The 19,367-nt window shown below is 45.6% G+C and overlaps 1 protein-coding gene across 1 annotated transcript in view; it reads right to left on the bottom strand.

Moving 5' to 3' along the window:
• The window catches only part of GABRB2 (gamma-aminobutyric acid type A receptor beta2 subunit), a 628,852-nt gene extending 611,913 nt beyond the window's left edge, over positions 1 to 16,939 (bottom strand). The window contains exon 1 of the mRNA XM_030211905.1: positions 16,884 to 16,939. The gene's annotated coding sequence lies outside the window, so the exon portion shown is untranslated. The remainder of the gene's footprint in view (positions 1 to 16,883) is intronic.
• Positions 16,940 to 19,367: the final 2,428 nt, after the last annotated feature.

Below are 19,367 nucleotides of genomic sequence, written 5' to 3'. Positions count from 1 at the left end.
TGCATCCTTCCTGTTGGTGAACTCGGCGCTGATTCAAAATGGCCGCCGAGAGTTGAAGTCTCGCAAGGTCACTTCAACTCTCAGCGGCCATTTTGAATCGGCGCCGAGGATCACCAACAAGAAGAATGCATGCAGGGCGGAAGAGATCACTAGACCACCAGGGCACTAGTAAGTAAGAGGAGGGGAGGGGAGGCTAGCAATCTGCCCATTTGTCCGGATTTCTAGACAAACGGGCAGGCTGGCCATCTGCTCACCAGCCTGCCCGTTTGTCCAGAAATCCAGACAAACGGGCAGATTGGCAAAATCCGCCGGTTGCTCAGACATGCCCTCAAAAAGAGGACATGTCCGGGTAAATCCGGACATATGGTAACCCTAGGCAAGATTCCCTCGGGCCCGGACTCCAAAGAGGGCCCGGAACTGGGGTCTGTTTCTCTCTCTCTCCCCTGCTTCTGATGGGAACCGGGTGATCACATTAATGCAATCACCTGGGTCCCGACAGGCACAGGTGAGAGACAGATTCCGGTGCTGGGCCCCCCTTAGAGGCCAGGCAATAGCAGACAAGATTCCCTATTTGGACTTTGCTCTCTTTGGAAAGAGCCTGCACTCTATGCAAAGAGGACACACAATTTGCAAATAGTGTTTCTCCTACCGTCTCTTAGGCAATTAAGCATAGTCTGAGACTCTAGATGTAACTTTGGGACCTGGGACTGATTTCCACTCCAAATCCTCCCTTCCCATCCTAGAGCCCATCTTTCTTCCATCCCACTTCCATCAAAGAGACTTGGTATTGGTAGTAAAAACATATAGGCCACAGCTTGTTTATTAACTGAACAATTAAACAATAAACAATCACAACCAAAAGTTAATCCAAGCTACAATAACATATCATAACCATTGGCACTCGAGTGACGTCACGGACCGGGATGGCTGCTTAAACACGGAGCTCTGTCAGGGCTATAATGAATGTGAGCAAAACCCATTGAATTCAGAAGCACCTCGAGGCATGGATTGTGGAGGAGAGGTCCCGGAGTTATGCCGCCAAAGAAGGGGCTGGAACGATTCCGTTTTGTGCCGGGGCAAAGCAGGAAAGCGCCGGCGGTTCTGGCGGGGCCAGAGCAGAGCGAGGCAAAGATGGCGGTGGTCCCAGCGGCAGCTGAGGAGGAGCAGGTTGCTGCACGCTCAGAGGAAGCCGGCGAGATTACTAAGGCCGATGTAGTGGGCTGGTACCAGGACCTGAAGGCCAATCTGGCAGGGGTCCGAAAGGATGTACAGACCACCTTGAGAGAAATCAGGGCTGAACTCTGTGATCTGGGTGCACGTGTTGGAGAGGTGGAGGAGGGGATGGTGACTCTTCAGCAGGACATAGGGAAACTCTATAAAGTGGTGGATACCGATGCGGTGGAATTGCAACAACTTAAGGAGCAGGTGGAAGACCTACTACTTATCATTTCTAAAGCGCTACTAGACGTACGCAGCACTGTACACTTGAACATGAAGAGACAGTCCCTGCTCGACAGAGCTTACAATCTAATTAGGACAGACAAACAGGACAAACAAGAGATAAGGGAATATTAAAGTGAGGATGATAAAATAAGGGTTCTGAACAAGTGAACAAGGGTTTGGAGTTAAAAGCAGCATCAAAAAGGTGGGCTTTTAGCTTAGATTTGAGTCTTCAGAGATGAAGCTTGACGTACCAGCTCAGGAAGTCTATTCCAGGCATATGGTGCAACAAGATAAAAGGAACGGAGTCTGGAATTTGCACTGGAGGAGAAGGGTGCAGATAAGAGAGATTTACCCCTGGAGAATAGGTTGTGCCGAAATAATTTGATATTTAAAGGCATCCCAGACTTAGACATATTTAGCAACTGTGAAGCAGTGATTCAGGAGTTACGTGGGTACATATTGAATCCAGAGGACAGTGGACAACTACTGGACCTTTGCATCCAAAGAGCGCATAGAGTGGCTGGCCCGCAGCGAGAATCCAACTCGAGAGACAATGTAGTGTGCTTTGTGGATTTTCCCATGAAGGAGAAGATCCTGACTAAAGCGAGGCAGCAAAAAGAGATTCTTTGGAAAAACTATAAGGTTGGAGTGTTTCAGGATCTGGCATGGACTACTTTACAGAAGCGTCGCTCCTTCCAAGAAGTCATGATATTCATGCGGTGAAAGGGGATTCGCTATAGATGGCTTTTTCCATTTGCAATGTGGCTAACGGTGGATGGGAAGTCTCGCAGAGTGAAGACCCTGGATGAAGCATGGTCTATCTTACAGTCTTTGGGGTGTAGCGGTGTTCCAGGTCAACAGGAGCTACTGGAGACAGCCAAGGAACCCAGAGTGGATTCATCGTGGTAGATGGTGGTGGATCGGGGAAAGAAATCTGACAAGCAGGCTTCCTGAAGGAAAGCAGAACAGTGCATGACTGATTGATTCATTGAGGACTTTTTTGAAGATAAGCAACCAGTTTTGGGGGTGGTATATGTAGGGGGTTGGAGGGGAGAGGGGAGGGAGGAAATGGCACCCTGATGAGAGTTGGGATTATGTGAATTTGTGGGACGACTGAGAGGGGTGAGCTGAGAGAATGTGATTGGAGGGGTGTTGGGAATGCAATTATGTGGATCTGGGGTTGGTGGGGTAGAGGGAGATTTGGTAGGAGTGCAAAGGCTGAATGAGAGTAGCAGATGTGAGGGAGTGCAGTGTGGGGGGAGGGTTAGGGGTTAGCTTCTGTTAGGTCTAAGCCCTGGGTGCGTGCGTTTGTTCCTCGTGGGATGGCTAATCCTCTGGGAGAGAGATCGGCAAAGGGGAGGGGTGGGGATACGTTGAAGCAGAGGGGATTGGGTTTGGAGCAGGGGGAGGGGGAGGGGATGGCTGTGGGGAGGGAAGAGTCCTTATTGGTGGGTACATGGAATGTAAATGGACTCAATAATCCGGGGAGGCGCAGTAGAGTATTTAAGGAGTTGAGTAGGTTAAAGTGGGATGTGACGTTCTTGCAGGAAACACATTTAAGACCGAGAGATACTCATATGTTGCGTCGTAGGCCTTTTCGGGAAGTAGTAGTTCATCAGGGAAAAGGGCCAAAGAGGATGAGGGGAGTGGCCATTTTGATACGACAAACTTATGAGTTTGCAATTCAAAAGGTGTTTTAGGATACTAGTGGGAAGTGTGTGGCCCTTAGAGGGTGGTTGCAGGGGAAGGAGCTGACACTGATCAATATTTATGCTCCGAACGTGGGGCAGAAGAAATTCTATCGCACATTAAAGGAAGAGCTTTTGGAATTTGTTGGACGGCAGGTGGTGGTAGGGGTGGATTTTAATATTGCCCCCGATGCAAGATTGGACCATTTGGCAGGAAGGGGGCAGCAGAGTGATCCTGGGTGGAAGGAAATGCTGCAATTTATGAAGGGGCTGGAAGTGGTGGATTTTTGGAGGTTGTTACATGGGGTGCAGCGGAACTGTACATTTTACTCACATGCAGCGCAGACCTATTCCCGTATAGATGGGTTATGGGTGCACCGCAATGGATGGCATATGGTGGAGGCGGCTGAGATAGAGACCATTTGTGTTGTGGATCATGCACTAATGTGGATTAAATTAATGAGGCTGGGTTAATACAGGTGGCAGGGAGTCTGGAGACTTAATGAGTCACTGCTGGGAGATAAGGAAGTGTGGGAAGATATTAAGCATAATATTCAAGAATTCTGTCGCTTTAATGATAATGGGGAAGTAACTGATGGGGTGCAATGGGATGAGTTGAAGGTAGTGGTGAGGGGTGCCTTGATTAAATGGGGTGCGTGCAAAGGAAAGAGGGCAATACTTGCTGACTGTGCACATGAGGTTAGTGAGCTTAGAAAAGTTGCATAAAAGACACCCTACGCTGCAGATATGGGAAGACCTTAAGCAAGTGAGAGGAGAAATAGCACAATTGCAGATGGCAGACGTGGATTTTATGAGAACTAAATTAAAACAGCAGTGTTTTGAGTTTGCCAATAAATCCAGTGCAATGTTGGCCCATTATTTACGGGCGAGGAGAGGCCACTCCCTTATCCAAAAGATGAAAGATGATAGGGGAGGATGGCACTATACTGATTTAGATATTGGAAAATGTTTTGTGAAATATTATTAAGATTTATATAGTGCTTCTGCGGGTACATCGGCTGCAGATACAGCTTGCTATTTGGACCGGGTTCCATTACACCGATTGGATGAGTCTGAAAGAGCTCAACTTGGGGAACCTATTAGAATAGGGGAGGTACAGGGAGTGATAAAACGGCTCCCTAATGGAAAGGCACCGAGATTAGATGGGTACACAGTGAGGTTTTATAAGTGCTTTGTGGAAGAGCTTGGAGATCTATTGGTGCGAGTGGGTAATGGAGTTTTGGAGGGTAACGTGCTCCCAGCATCCATGTGTGGGCCGGGGGGGTAACAATCCTGCCTAAGCTGGGGAAAGACCCCACTGTTTGTGGTTCCCTATAGGCCTATTTCACTCTTGAATTTGGATGCAAAGATAGTGGCCAAGATCCTGGCAAAGGTACTGCCGAAATTGATTCATGTAGATCAATCTGGGTTTATCCCCAAGCAACAAGTTGGTGATAACATAAGGCACACTCTCCATTTAATATGGGAGGCGCAGAGATCCCGGTCTAGCACAGCTATGTTGGCTATAGACGCAGAAAAGGCATTTGATAGGGTCAGTTGGGGTTTTTTATGAGAAGTCCTGAATCGGATGGGCTGTGGAGAATTTTGGTGCTTGGCTGGAGGCCCTCTGTGCAGCTCCAAAGGCATGCATTAATATTAATGGGGGATATACATCTTTTTTCCCCATTGGTAGAGGGACTAGACAGGGATGTCCTTTGTCACCTCTCCTGTTCGCTTTGTACATAGAGCCTTTGGCAAAAATGATACGTCAGCACCCAGATATTAGGGGTATTAGGGTTGGGGGGATGGAACATCACATTGCTTTGTTTGCTGATGATGTGCTACTTTATGTGGTGGATCCTGAGCAGACGCTACCTACGGTGTTGGAGATCCTTAGGGAGTTTGAAAGATATGCTGGTTTAAAGGTTAATATGGATAAAAGTGAGCTGTTGGGAATTTTTTTAACCAATATGGAGGAGAGTAGATTGAGAGTACTGTATGCTTTCAAATGGGCAAAGCATCATATTCGGTACTTGGGGATTCAGATTCCCAAGGATCTGGGAAGGGTGTATAATCTCAATTATGGGAAGATCATAGACCAAATTCGGGTGGAGCTATCCCGATGGAAAGGATTGTGGCTTTCTTGGTGGGGGCGCATGGCAGTAGTGAAGATGAATATGCTGCCTAGGTTGTTTTTTTTGTTTCAGGCACTGCCAGTGGCAGTTCCGAGATGGACACAAACAACTGCAGGGTTTTTTCTCACAGTTTATTTGGGAGGACAGACATCCCTGTTTGGCAGGACGTGTGTTGTGGGGGGCTCCAGAGAGGGGGGCAGGATGGTGCCCAATATTGAGTGGTATTATTATGTTGCTCAACTGCGGATGATTCTGGATTGGGAGAGGGGGAAAATAAAGTCAGCTACCCAGGTGAAGCTGTCGTATAGCCCTTACAGGCCATTGAGTTCCTATTTGTGGACTACTAAAGGCACGGGTGTGATTTTAGCTGGGATACAAAATCCATTCATGAGACATCTAGTGGTATTGTGGGGAGAAGTGCGGAGGAAATGGGGACAGACGGATAGGGTATCTACACTTGCGCCCTTGCGATGGGAACCGAAATTTGGGGCAGAGAAAGAAAATGCTATATTTGTGCGGTGGGAACAGGTGGGTATATTGAGTTTCTGAGCTGTGCTGCAGGGGGGTAGAGTGGAGAGTTTTGAGACGCTGCGCTCCAGGTATGGCCTGCCTGGGGGGGATATGTTTCCTTATTTGCAGATACAACATTTTGTGGGGCATTAGGTTGGAGGGGGGAGAACCCTCAAGAGATGGAAAGTCTGGAAAACCTGTGGCTTTTATTGAGGAGGGTGCCCAGACCTATATCAGTGATATATAAATTTGTTAGGGGCTGAGCTTTCAGGGGGCATGGGAAGCAGATTTAAATTGCAGTTTTTCCGATCAGGAGTGGGAAGCTATTTGTGGGGAGGTTCAGAAAGCTTCGGTGTGTGTTTTGGTGCAGGAAAATGCGTATAAAGTTCTCACTAGATGGTATTACACACCGGAGAGGCTGCAGCGGATGTACCCGGGTACTTCGGGTCTATGCTGGAGGTATAACTCTCAATTGGGATCATTTTTACATATATGGTGGACATGCCCCAGGGTGGTGCCCTTTTCGCAGGCTGTTATGAAGGCGTTGGTAAAGTTGATTGGATCATCTTTGGTGTGCAGTCTGACATAATGAGAGGGATTCTTGGGAGGAGCGTAAATGGCTGCGCTGGGGGTTGGCAGCAGCTAAGTGCCTCATAGCACAGCATTGGAAGAGGGCGGACTTCCCAACATTAGGTGACTTGAAGTGCAAATTGGGTCAGTTAATACAAATGGAGCACCTAACGGCATACCGCAGGGAGAGGGTACTGCAACATAAAGGCAGATGGGCTCAATTACAACAGCGATTGACATGCATTTAGGATGGTGGAGGTGGGTGGGTTTGGGGGGAGTGGGAGTGGGAGGGGAGGGGGAGAGAGACCGTGTCCCAAACAATCAGGGGGCATTCTAAAGTTGAGCAGGGGTTGGATGTGGTTGGTGGGGCGGGAGAGGTGATGGTGTATTTTATGGGCGCACGGTCTGAGGAGCGGATACTGTTTATGGGACTATTTTGATAACATGTGTTCTGGAGAAGTGTATATAGTTGATAAGCTAGTTCAAGATGTTATAGTCCAGCAAATGATGGCCCCTGCATGGGCAAATGTGAGCAGGATGTGCTCTTTGCAAAAATGACTGTTACAGAATTATTACAATAAAAAAAATTAGTGGAAAAAAAACATAACCATCATAAACATCTCTTATCCCCCAATTCCACTACCCTGCCATGCTAGCTAGGGCGGTACTAGTAACATGCACCTCCTCGCTTACCTGTACTGGGTCACCTGACCCACCAACCTTCCAGCTCATAGAGCTTCAAATAAGCTCATCTCCCAAAGAGCTGCCGCCGGTAGCTCGGGTGTCCACCTGCTACGACATCCAGCTAACAAAGATCCCCCACCACCATGCTCTCCTGATTCCAAACCACAATACTCCGGGGGGGGGGGATGGGTGGGTAAGCCGCCTCCGAGGTGCAGAAAGTGGACTCTGCGCCTCGGTGGCTCCCCCCTTTTAAATTCTCCTTCCTCCCTCTCAATCCCCCTGGTTTTCAGTCAATCAGGATCTAGAGCCTTTGGTGGGAAAGGCTGCTTACACTAGAATCAGCCAATTCCCCTAGGCTCCCAACCCCCCTACCCTTGCCTATTGCCAAATCCCCTCCCTATCCCAGCAGCACATGAAGGCCGCTTGAGTGGGAAACCCGTCGCCAAATTACACTCACCCCTGAGAGACTAGGCCTCTTGGGCTCACACTTTCAAATGAAGAAAATAATATTTACATTTTGTTAAGTTGATCACAATTAATCTTCTGGTCAATGTGATCACAAAGTCTTTCAGAGCATCTCTAATAACGTAAATTGCCTTAAATTCATTTATTATTTTAAGAATAGCGATGGGAAGGATATTTACGTATAGTGATGAGCAAATTCTGATGTTGCTGAATCAATTAAAAAACTGAAAAGCCTTAATAATATGTGCAATATCCTTTTGAAAGAAGACGTTCCTTTGTGGCCTGGAATTTTGGCTTTCTGAAGTTGCAAAGATACTTTGTTTCCAATAATGCCCTTCAAAATGGAAGAATTTATCGGAGAGCTAGCAATCACAGTGGCCAGCAGGTTCACCCAGTGTTTGTGGCAATCAGCAGGTGCAGCTGTTTAGAATCACAAGGGAAATAGACAGCCCATCAATGAGACAGAGAGGAAGGCCTTTCTTAACCATATGGGTTCTCTTAAATATGCAGTCTAAGCAAAACTTTAAATGTGTTTTTTTTTTCTACTGCAGCTTATTGTCTCCTGGTCAATTAACAGTGAGCTGCAGGAACATGTCAATAGTATTTGCTTGGGAAGTTTCCTAAAGGATCTAGTTGCTAACTCTAGAGTTTGTAAGAAAATCCAGTTGCTGAGGCCAAATTAAAATTATGAATAGGCAGTGCTATCTATACATTAGTTGTATTATTATTATAAATAAATGCTGAAAAATTTGGAAGAGGTACATAAGGACCCAACAGTATCAAGTAGTTGATGAAATACAAGTGTGCTAAAAATCTGCAGTACATTTTTGATGCTTTTATTTTTTTTTTCAGAACAACAGAGGTATAACTACACAAAAACTTAGGGGTCCTTTTATTATGGCACACGCTAACAATTAGGGAGTACTAAATGCCATGCAGCCCATAGGAATATAATGGGCTGCGTAGCATTAGGGGGTGAATTCTATAAATGGTGCCTAAATAATCGGCACTGAAAAAAACCCTGCTTAACCAATGTTCTGTAAGCTGTGCCTAAAGTTTTCTTGTGGTTTACAGAATAGCGCTTAAACTGAGAGGTCGTACGTAAATTTAGGCACTGCCATTTGCACCAACGAAAATGTGGTGCAAATGCCCATGCCTAAATTTTGCGCAGAGCACCCATACTCTATAATTATGCATGTAACTCAAAACCATGCCCCGATCCCCCTCAAACGTCCACACGTAAATTTTAGGCACAGATCCTGCACCTAAATTTACGTGCATAACTTCCAAATAAATCTAATTAGTGCCAATAAGAACATTATCCCAAAACAAATTTAAGTTCAGTGTGGTTTACAATACACACTAAATGATAAGAAATGTTAAAGAAATCCAGGTATGTTATGTAATTGGAAAGCTAAGGGGCCCTTTTACTAAAGTGTGCTGAAAAATGGGCTGCGGTAGTGTTGGCGCATATTTTGGGTACGCACAGATCCATTTTTCAGCTTGCCTGAAAATAAAGGCCTTTTTAAAATTTTTGCTGAAAATGGACGTGCGGCAAAATAAAAATTGGTGCGCGTCCATTTTGGGTCTGAGACCTTACCACCAGCCATTGACTTAGCGGTAAGGTGTCACGCGGTAACCATGCAGTAATCGTCTATACGCGTAGAATGATGATTACCACCCGGTTTCTGCCACCTGCCATAAAATAAAAATTATTTTCTGGCGCGCCTAGCAGACGCGCATCAAAAATGAAATTACCGCAAGGGCCACACAGTAGCTGGGAGGTAACTGCAAATTTATGCACTTTGGGTGCACTTAGGTGCCTATTTATTTATTTGTTACATTTGTACCCCACATTTTCCCACCTATTTGCAGGCTTAATGTGGCTTACATAGTACCGTAGAGGCAGTTACCAATTCGGTTGATAACACATACAAAGTTATATTGTGGTCAGATGAGGTAGGTGTGGATCAGGCATCAAGGGGACGAAGGAAGTGAAGATTATAAATTGTCCAGTACGATCATTAGTTATGCTATGTTGCTGGGTGCTGGGATTTATGTTGGATCGGTGGGATAGGTCTTTTTGAAGAGGTGAGTTTTGAGTGATTTCCTGAAGTTTAAGTGGTCATGGATTGTTCTCACAGCATTTGGGAGTCCATTCCTATTCTTACTGTACACCGCCTTGAGTGAATTCCTTCAAAAAGGCGGTAAATAAATCCTAATAAATAAATAAATAAAATACGCGGATATATAAAAGGGCCCCTAAGGGCTCTGTCTACAAAGGCACACTAGTGTTTTTTTAGCACACGCTGTGTAGGTGCCCACAATATTCCTATGGGTGCCTACACAGCGCGTGCTAAAGAAAGCTACTGCGCCTTTGTAAACAGAGCTCTAAGAGATAAAGAGATGCTCTGTTATATTTGAATTAGGAGGAGAGAGTACCTGGTGAGGAATTAAAAAATGCAATGTGGTAAATATATATAAAACTACATATAGTCAACATTTAAGTGCATATCAAGAGGAGGTTACACATGTATCAGGAAGGAAGGTCAGGACTGTTTAACACCGCTGAGATGATCAAACATTAGGTGGATTATTCTTTGTGAGGAACTGTTTGAAAAGGAATTATTTTACAGAATCAGGGAGTTAGTGTACACTAAGTATGTGCTAAATCTGTTAGTGCACCTTAGCAAAAGGACCCCTTAATGTTACTAATACTGAGGCAGATTTTAGAAAGCACATAGGTTATCAATAGAAATCAAACAAAATAAAACATGGAAAAGAAAATAAGATGATACCTTTTTTATTGGACATAATACATTTCTTAATTAGCTTTCGAAGGTTGCCCTTCTTCCTCAGATCGGAAATAAGCAAATGAGGTAGCAGATAGTATATATGAGAGAAACATCAAAGCATTACTTTGACTGTCTGACAGAGTGGGAGGGTGGGGGTATGCATGGGGACATCAAAGCATTTCATTGATATTCTAACAGAATGGGTGTTGGTAGGTGAGAGGAGGGTAATAAACAGAGAAATAAACAGAGAAATACAGCTTTATGTTTTATAATGAGTTGGAAAACCCAGATCCTTATTAAGGTGTTGGCCCACAGGGGTGGGGGCCTGACTGGCACCGGCTATTTTCATGTGATGTCTGTGTAGATTGAACCTTGTCTTAAGCATCTGGCCTGTTTCTCCAATATAGCATCCTTCGTTATATTTCTTACACTGAATGATATATACCACATTGGAAGATGAGCATGTAAAATAGTCCTTTATGTTGAATATTTTTCCTTTGTGAATGACTGTGGGGTCTTGTGAAATGTTTTGGCATTGTTTGCAGCTGGCTGTGTTACACGGGAACGTGCCCTTTTCTTTTTCCGTCTGTGTTGGAAGTTTACTTCTGATCAGCTTGTGTTTTAAATTTGGTGGCTGTCGGAAGGCCAGCACTGGTGGGGATGGGAATATCTCTTTCAGTAATTCATCTTCCTGAAGTAGTGGCTGCAGGTCTCTTATGATTTTGCTCAGTTTCTCCAGCTCTGGGTTGTATGTCACTACAAGGGGAATTCTGTTGTTGGCTTTTTTTTCTTTGTATTGTAGTAGATTTTCCCTAGGTGTTTTGAGGGAGGAGGCAATATTCTTGGAGATTATTTTGGGGTTGTAGCCTTTCTGTTTGAAGGATGCAGTCAGGGTTTCAAGGTGTCTGTCTCTAGGTCCAGATAGAGATGTCTCAGGTTCCACTAGTATTTTAGAACAGGATCTGCAAATTAGATCCTATTATAAAATAAATGGTAAAAAATAATTGTTTATGCACAGGTTAAAGGCAACGGGAACATCCATTTTAGAATCATAAATGTCTAAGGGGCTTGTTTTCAAAGCACTTAGACTTACAAAGTTCCATAGGTTACTATGGAACTTTGTAAGTCTAAGGGGCCCTTTTACTGAGCCATGTAAGCGTCTATGCACGCCCAACTGGCTCACCTTTATCCACATGCTTATTCACGCCTTCAAGGAAAAGAAGCTAATTGTTGAGGCAAGACCTCCCTTGGCTGATACCATGTTCCATTAAATCATGTTTATCTACATGTTCCGTAATTTTATTCTTTATAACAGTTTCCACTATTTTACCCAGCAGAGTTGGCATGGCATCTGCCAAGGGAGGTATACAAGGTACACCTGTTCAGGTCAACAAGTTTCTCCTCGTACGGTTTGCAATGCAAATCCCATACCATTTTTGCACAGAAAAGCTACAAAAATGGTATGGGATTTACGTTACAAACCGTACATGGGGAGACTTGCTGACCTGAACATGTATATCTTGGAGGAAAGGAGAAACAGGGGTGACGTGATACAGATGTTCAAATATTTGAACGGTATTAATCCGCAAATGAACCTTTTCTAGAGACGGGAAGGTGGTAGGACATGAATTGAGGTTGAAGAGGAAATTGGAGGGTCATGGAATAGGAGGAAATGTCCTATTGTGGATTAAAAACTGGTTGAAGGATAGGAAACAGAGAGTGGGGTTAAATGGGCAGTATTCACAATGGAGAAGGGTAGTTAGTGGGTTCCTCAGGGGTCTGTGCTAGGACCGCTGCTTTTTAATATATTTATAAATGATTTAGAGATGGGAGTAACTAACGAGGTAAATAAATTTGCTGATGACACAAAGTTATTCAAAGTCGTTAACTCTTGAGAGGATTGTGAAAAATTACAGAAGGACCTTACGAGACTGGGAGACTGGGCGGCTAAATGGCAGATGACGTTTAATGTGAGCAAGTGCAAGGTAATGCATGTGGGGAAAAAGAACCCGAATTATAGCTACGTCATGCAAGGTTCCACGTTAGGAGTTACGGACCAAGAAAGGGATCTGGGTGTCGTCGTCGATAATAGACTGAAACATTCTGCTCAGTGTGCTGCTGCGGCTAGGAAAGCGAATAGAATGTTGGGTATTATTAGGAAAGGTATGGAAAACAGGTGTGAGGATGTTATAATTCTGTTGTATCGCTCCATGGTGCGACCGCACCTTGAGTATTGTGTTCAATTCTGGTTGCCTTATCTCAAGAAAGATGTAGTAGAATTGGAAAAGGTGCAGCGAAGGGAACTAAAATGATAGCGGGATGGGACGACTTCCCTATGAAGAAAGACTAAGGAGGCTAGGACTTTCCAGCTTGGAGAAGAGACGGCTGAGGGGAGACATGATAGAGGTATATAAAATAATGAGTGGAGTGGAACAGGTGGATGTGAAGCGTCTGTTCACGCTTTCCAAAAATACTAGGACTAGGGGGCATGCGATGAAACTACAGTGTAGTAAATTTAAAACAAATCGGAGAAAATGTTTCTTCACCCAACGCGTAATTAAACTCTGGAATTCGTTGCCGGAGAACGTGGTGAAGGCGGTTAGCTTGGCAGAGTTTAAAAAGGGGTTAGACGGTTTCCTAAAGAAGAAGTCCATAAACCACTACTAAATGGACTTGGGAAAAATCCACAATTCCAGGAATAACATGTATAGAATGTTTGTACGTTTGGGAAGCTCGCCAGGTGCCCTTGGCCTGGATTGGCCGCTGTCGTGGACAGGATGCTGGGCTCGATGGACCCTTGGTCTTTTCCCAGTGTGGCATTACTTATGTACTTAATGGGGGCAGACTCTGGACTAATGTCAGGAAGTATTTTTTCATGGAGAGGGTGGTGAATATGTGGAATGCCCTCCTGCGGGAGGTGGTGGAGAAGAAAACGGTAATGGAATTCAAACTTGCGTGGGATAAACACAAAGGAATATTAGTGGAGTTTGGGTGGTGACACCAGTAACTGGGAAACAAAACGGGAGCTGGACAGACTTTTACGGTCTATGCCCTGATCGTGACTGAATTGATAGGGATGGGCTGGAGTGTAAATTTTAAGGGGCTTCGACGTTAGCTTCAGAACTTAGTACAAGAACAGTGCTGGGCAGACTTCTACGGTCTGTGCCCTGAGAAAGGCAAGGACAAATCAAACTCGGGTATACATATTGTTGTGGATTATGAATTGGTTATTGGACAGAAAACAGAGGGTAGGGTTAAATGGTCAGTTCTCTCAATGGAAGAGTAACACATACATAGTAACATAGTAGATGACGGCAGAAAAAGACCTGCACGGTCCATTCAGTCTGCCCAACAAGACAACTCATGTGTGCTACCTTTTTGTGTATACCCTACTTTGATTTGTACCTATGCTCTTCAGGGCACAGACCTTATAAGTCTGCCCAGCACTATCCCCGCCTCCCAACCACCAGCCCCGCCTCCCAACCACCGGCTCTGGCACAGACCGTATAAGTCTGCCCAGCATTATCCCCGCCTCCCACCACCAGCTCTGGCACAGACTGTATAAGTCTGCCCAGCACTATCCCCACCTCCCACCACCGGCTCTGGCACAGACCGTATAAGTCTGCCCAGCACTATCCCTGCCTCCCAGCCTCTAGTCCCGCCTCCCACCACTGGTTCTGGCACAGACCATTTAAGTCTGCCCCACACTATCCCCGCCTCCCAACCTCCAGCCCCGCCTCCCACTACCGGCTCTGCTATCCAATCTGGGTGAATAGTGGAGTACCACAGGGATTTGTTCTGGGACCTGTGCTATTTAACATATTTTTAAATGATATGGGAATCGGAACAACAAGTGAGGTAATTAAGTTTGACAAATGATACAAAACTATTGAAGGTGGTTAAAACACATTTGGACTGTGAAAAATTGTAGAAAGGCCTTAGGAAATTGGAAGACTGGGCATTCAAATGGCAGACAAAATTTAATATGGACAAATACAAAGTGATGCACATTGGGAAGAATAATCCAAATCATAGTTACTTGATGCTAGGGTCCACCTTGGGGGTCAGCACTCAAGAAAAAGGTGACGTTGTGGACAATATTCTGAAATCATCTGCCCAGTGTGCGGCAGCAAAAAAAAACAAACAGGATGCTAGGAATTATTATGAAAGGGATGGTATATAAGAATGAGAATACTATAATGCCTCTGTATTGCTCCATGGTGTGACCTCACCTTGAGTATTGTGTTCAGTTCTGGTCACAGTATCTCATAAAAAAGAGATAGTGGAATTAAAAGAAGAGCGACCAAAATGATAAAGAAGATGGAACTCCTCTCATACGAGGAAAGGCTAAAGAGGTTTGGGCTCTTCAGCTTGGAAAAAAAAGATGGTTGAGGGGAGACATGATTGAGGTCTACAACATCATGAGAGTTGTAGAATGAGTAGAAGTGAATCGTTTTTTTTTTAACTCTTTCAAAAAGTACAAAGACTAAGGGACATTCAATGAAGTTACATGGAAATACTTTTAAAATAATTAGGAGGAATTATTTTTTCACTTAACCAATAGTTGAGCTCTGGAACTTTGCCAGAAAATGTAGTAACAGCAGTTATCATATCTGGGTTAAAAAAAGGTTTGGACAAGTTCCTAGAAGAAAAGTCTGCTATTGAGACAGACATGGGGAAGCCACTGCTTGCTCTGGTATGGGTAGCATGGGATGTTGCTACTATTTGGGTTTCTGCCAGGTTCTTGTGACCTGGATTGACTACTGCTGGAAACAGGATACTGGGCTAGATGGACCATTGTTCTGACCCTATGTGGCTATTCTTATGTAAACTAAATAGGCAGCAGCTCTTGGGTGAAGTACTCTTCAATCAAACTTTGTCACACCACATTTCCCTTGGCAACAGCTGATCCCCATAGCTGCCCGTCTCATCTTCCGCCAGGGTCGCTTTACTCATACTACCCCTCTCCTCAAGACCCTTCACTGGCTCCCTATCCGTTTTCGCATCCTGTTCAAACTTCTTCTACTAACCTATAAATGTACTCACTCTGCTGCTCCCCAGTATCTCTCCACACTCGTCCTTCCCTACACCCCTTCCCGTGCACTCCGCTCCATGGATAAATCCTTCTTATCTGTTCCCTTCTCCACTACTGCCAACTCCAGACTTCGCGCCTTCTGTCTCGCTGCACCCTACGCCTGGAATAAACTTCCTGAGCCCCTACGTCTTGCCCCATCCTTGGCCACCTTTAAATCTAGACTGAAAACCCACCTCTTTGACATTGCTTTTGACTCGTAACCACTTGTAACCACTCGCCTCCACCTACCCCCTCCTCTCTTCCTTCCCGTTCACATTAATTGATTTGATTTGCTTACTTTATTTATTTTTTGTCTATTAGATTGTAAGCTCTTTGAGCAGGGACTGTCTTTCTTCTATGTTTGTACAGCGCTGCGTATGCCTTGTAGCGCTATAGAAATGCTAAATAGTAGTAGTAGTAGTAGTAGATGTCCAAATCGGGTAGCCCATTGACGGCGGTGTCAAGTTGATGCCTCAGTGCTATATTGTGGAGCATACAGCAGGCCAACACAATGGCCTCCACATTGTCAGGGGCAGGGGCGTATCTGGACTTCGCCGGTAGGGGGGTCCAGAGCCGAAGTGAGGGGGCACATTTTAGCCCCCCCGGTGACCCCCCCGGCGACGCCACCGCCTCCCGCCGCCATTGCCGCCACCCGCTCCCCCCGCCGCCACCACCATAACCACCTCCAACAACTGTCGCCCGCCCACCCGACGACCCTCTCGACCCCCGCCCGCTGTCGCTTACCTGTGCTGGCGGGGGACCCCCAACCCCCGCCAGCCAAAGCCGTCGTCCTTCGTTCGTTTGTTTTCTTCTTTCTGAGTCTGACTCTGACGTCCTGCACATGTCCTGCATGTTTTGTACGAGCAGGATGTCAGAGACGAGTCAGACTTAGAATGAAGAAAACAAACGAACGAAGGACGACGGCTTCGGCTGGCGGGGGTTGGGGTCCCCCACTAGCAAAGGTAGGCGACGGCAGGTTGGCGGTGATAGGGGGGTACAGGGCCAAATCTATGGGGGCCCTGGCCCCCGTGGCCCCATTACAGATACGCCCCTTGTATGGTGAATTTTGCAAGGATCCTCCAGAGAGATAAAAGCAGCGGAACCGGCTCATCAGTACTCCAAAGGTACGCTCGATGGTACACCTTGTAGAGATGTGGGCTTCATTGTAGCGCCTCCATGCAGGGTGATGGAAGCAGTGTCAACCCATGGCTTGCATCCGTATCCAATGGAAACAGGAAAGAAATGGGGTCCACTCCTTCCACAAGAACACATTTAACACTGGTTTCTTAATGTTATGTGTAACCCTTCTCTAAATCACCAGAAATATTTAAGTCATAATGCTGGTGAATCACATACTGATTAACAATAAGAGAAACTACTACTTTAAATACTACTGAGTAAAATATTGTTAGCACATAATTTTTAAAAATCATTAAAACAACCGAGCCATAAAAACAAGCCAAACTATAATTTTTGGCTGGGCAAACTACCGCATGTTCAAGCAAACAGGGAGACTCACCCTATCAGAAATCTTCATTAAAGGTTTGCTGGTTATTCATTTTTGGAGGCCCTTGGTGCTTTTTTCTGTTCGGCTCACATTCCTATACAATGGATTTCCTCTATTTTATTGCTGTTAAAGAAAAACAGAAACTGCTAAAATTGTGGTGACACCAAAAGAATACAGCTGAATTGCCACTGCCATTTTAAACATGATTTCCTGCTCTTGGTTAAGGACTGACAAACCACTGCCCTTGATTCTCTTAAAGTGGCAATGTACCAGAAATAAGTAAACATAAATTATGTAAAGTAAATTAAACTAAATATGAATGAATACTAATCAAAATAAGAATTGAAATGAGTATGAATTCTAATTAAGACTAATAAAAATGCAAAACAATCAGTTTTTATGTGGAGTAGTAGCCTACAGGGAGCCAATTTCAAATCTCACTATAGTTCCTTGTGATTTTGGGCAGGTTACTTACCCTTCTATTGCCTAAGTTACAAACTTAAGGGGCCCGTTTTACTAAGCAGAGTTAGAATATGGGCTTAGCTTGTTAACACAGGACTTTTCTGTGGTTAAGCTCATTTCTAACACAGGAACATTGTAGTCATTTTTACATTTTTTTCAGGTCATAACACTAATTATTTTCTGCTTCCTATTTAGGAGGTGCTTCCACTTAACTCTGCTTTAACCAGTTAGCACTAGCTTCCACACCCATTCCCCACCCCTGATATGCCCTTCCCTCCTTCCTTCCTTTCTCCCTTCCCAACAGCAAAGATCATCCCTAAACCCTATCCCCTTCTCTCCCTGCTTCCCCCTCTCTAAACGCCTCATTGCACCCCTCCTGGGTCTACCTTTCAAATCCCTTAGGGTTTAGGATCCAAGAGAAAGAAACAATCCCCATTTGCTCCATGGCTCCAGATTCAAAATGGTTGCCATGACCTCTAGCAGTGGTATCAGCATTATTAGCTGTAGTACCACAAAACTGCCACTAAACGTTGCTGCAGCTATTTTGAATCAGGAGCTGCAAAGGGCAGACATGAGTGGAGTTGATCCCTGCCCCCTTGGACCCTAGACCGCCCGTGGATTTCAAAGTTATGTTCAGGGGAGGGGGAAGCGAGGGAGAGAGGGGGGATCAGATTCATGGGGGCCTTTTTTATTGGGGAAGGGGGAATCAGATTCAAGAAGAGGGGGTTTTTCTCATCAATGGATGGGATGGTTGGGGACAACTGGACTTTTTAGGCCACCACCCAGAAGCTATCTAGGAACCAGCCAATATTCAGTGCCACTGTCAGGCTAGCAAATTGGAAAAGATGAAAAGTACTGAATGTCGCTGGTGCCCAGATATTTACCGGACCCACTCTTCCACTATCAGATCTCCATAGCACTACTCGGATAGTGTGAGGGTATTCACTGCTGATATCCAGAAGCACTATCCAGTTAAATGTCGCTGAATATCAGAGGCTAGGTGTCCCCAAGTCATTTAAGCAGGCAGGAGCCTCCCCTGCCCAGTTAAATCATTTCAATATTAATCTCTAATGTCCAGATGATCGAAAGCCCCGCGCTGTTCCAAACAGTGCTCTAACAATAGAACTGGAACTGTGCGGAGCGGGGGCTGGAGGTTCGTGGGACCATGAGACCCCAAACAGCAAGGCCCTGGTGGCTTACTGCCCCCACCAAACCCCCACCCAAACCAGTGACAAAGGTGTGAAGCCCTGCCCAGTGCATCCCAGGATGAACTGGGTAGGACTGGGCGCCACTGTTTTCAAGGTGCTGCTGGAACAGGAGGGAGTGTACTACTTCCATCCTCCAACAAAGTATGAGGTGGCAGGGAAGAGGGCCGCTAGACCACCAGGTTGGGGGGTTGATTTGCGGCCCACCAGGGCTTTTTTTTGGGGGGGGATGCAAGGGGGTAGAGGGGATGGAGACCCACCGGATCTCCAGCCCCCATGAACTTCTGTCGGGGGGTTGGGGGGGACTGGAGGTCCTCCGGACCTTCAGCCCCCATGTTACTGGATTGGGGTGGGGAGGGGGTTCCTGCTCTTGCAGGAGGGGCTGTATTGGGGGGGAAGGGGAGGGGCTGCTAGCATGCAAATACATGCTAAACAGGGCTCACCATTCCTCCCCAATGGTCTGCAAACCCTAACAGTTGTTCCAAGCTGGAATAGGGTTTGCTGTGGACAGTGCGCCAATGTTTGTCGCTCTGCCCACTGATCATTGGGGAAGAAATATGTTTAGCATGCATTTGCATGCTACTTGTACTAAAAGCCCTGTTTAGCACGCATTTGCTTGCTAGTTGCGGTCAGAGCTCGTGAGCGCATTATTTCACACGCTCGGGGGCTCTGATCATGGGGCGGTATCAAACGCAGGCGTTAGTATGACGCTAATAACCTCTAGTGCCTGCGTTTGCTTCATCACCTTTCCATATCCTATATAATAATTCTCACCTCCAACATTCTAATGTGCCTGGTACCGTGGCTCCCTTGGAGGTGGTCTGCTAGG

The sequence above is a fragment of the Microcaecilia unicolor genome, chromosome 8, assembly GCF_901765095.1.
Source record: "Microcaecilia unicolor chromosome 8, aMicUni1.1, whole genome shotgun sequence".
Lineage (NCBI taxonomy): Eukaryota > Metazoa > Chordata > Amphibia > Gymnophiona > Siphonopidae > Microcaecilia > Microcaecilia unicolor.
The sequence above is the reverse complement of the archived record's forward strand: the minus strand, read 5'-3'. Positions and strand labels throughout refer to the sequence as shown.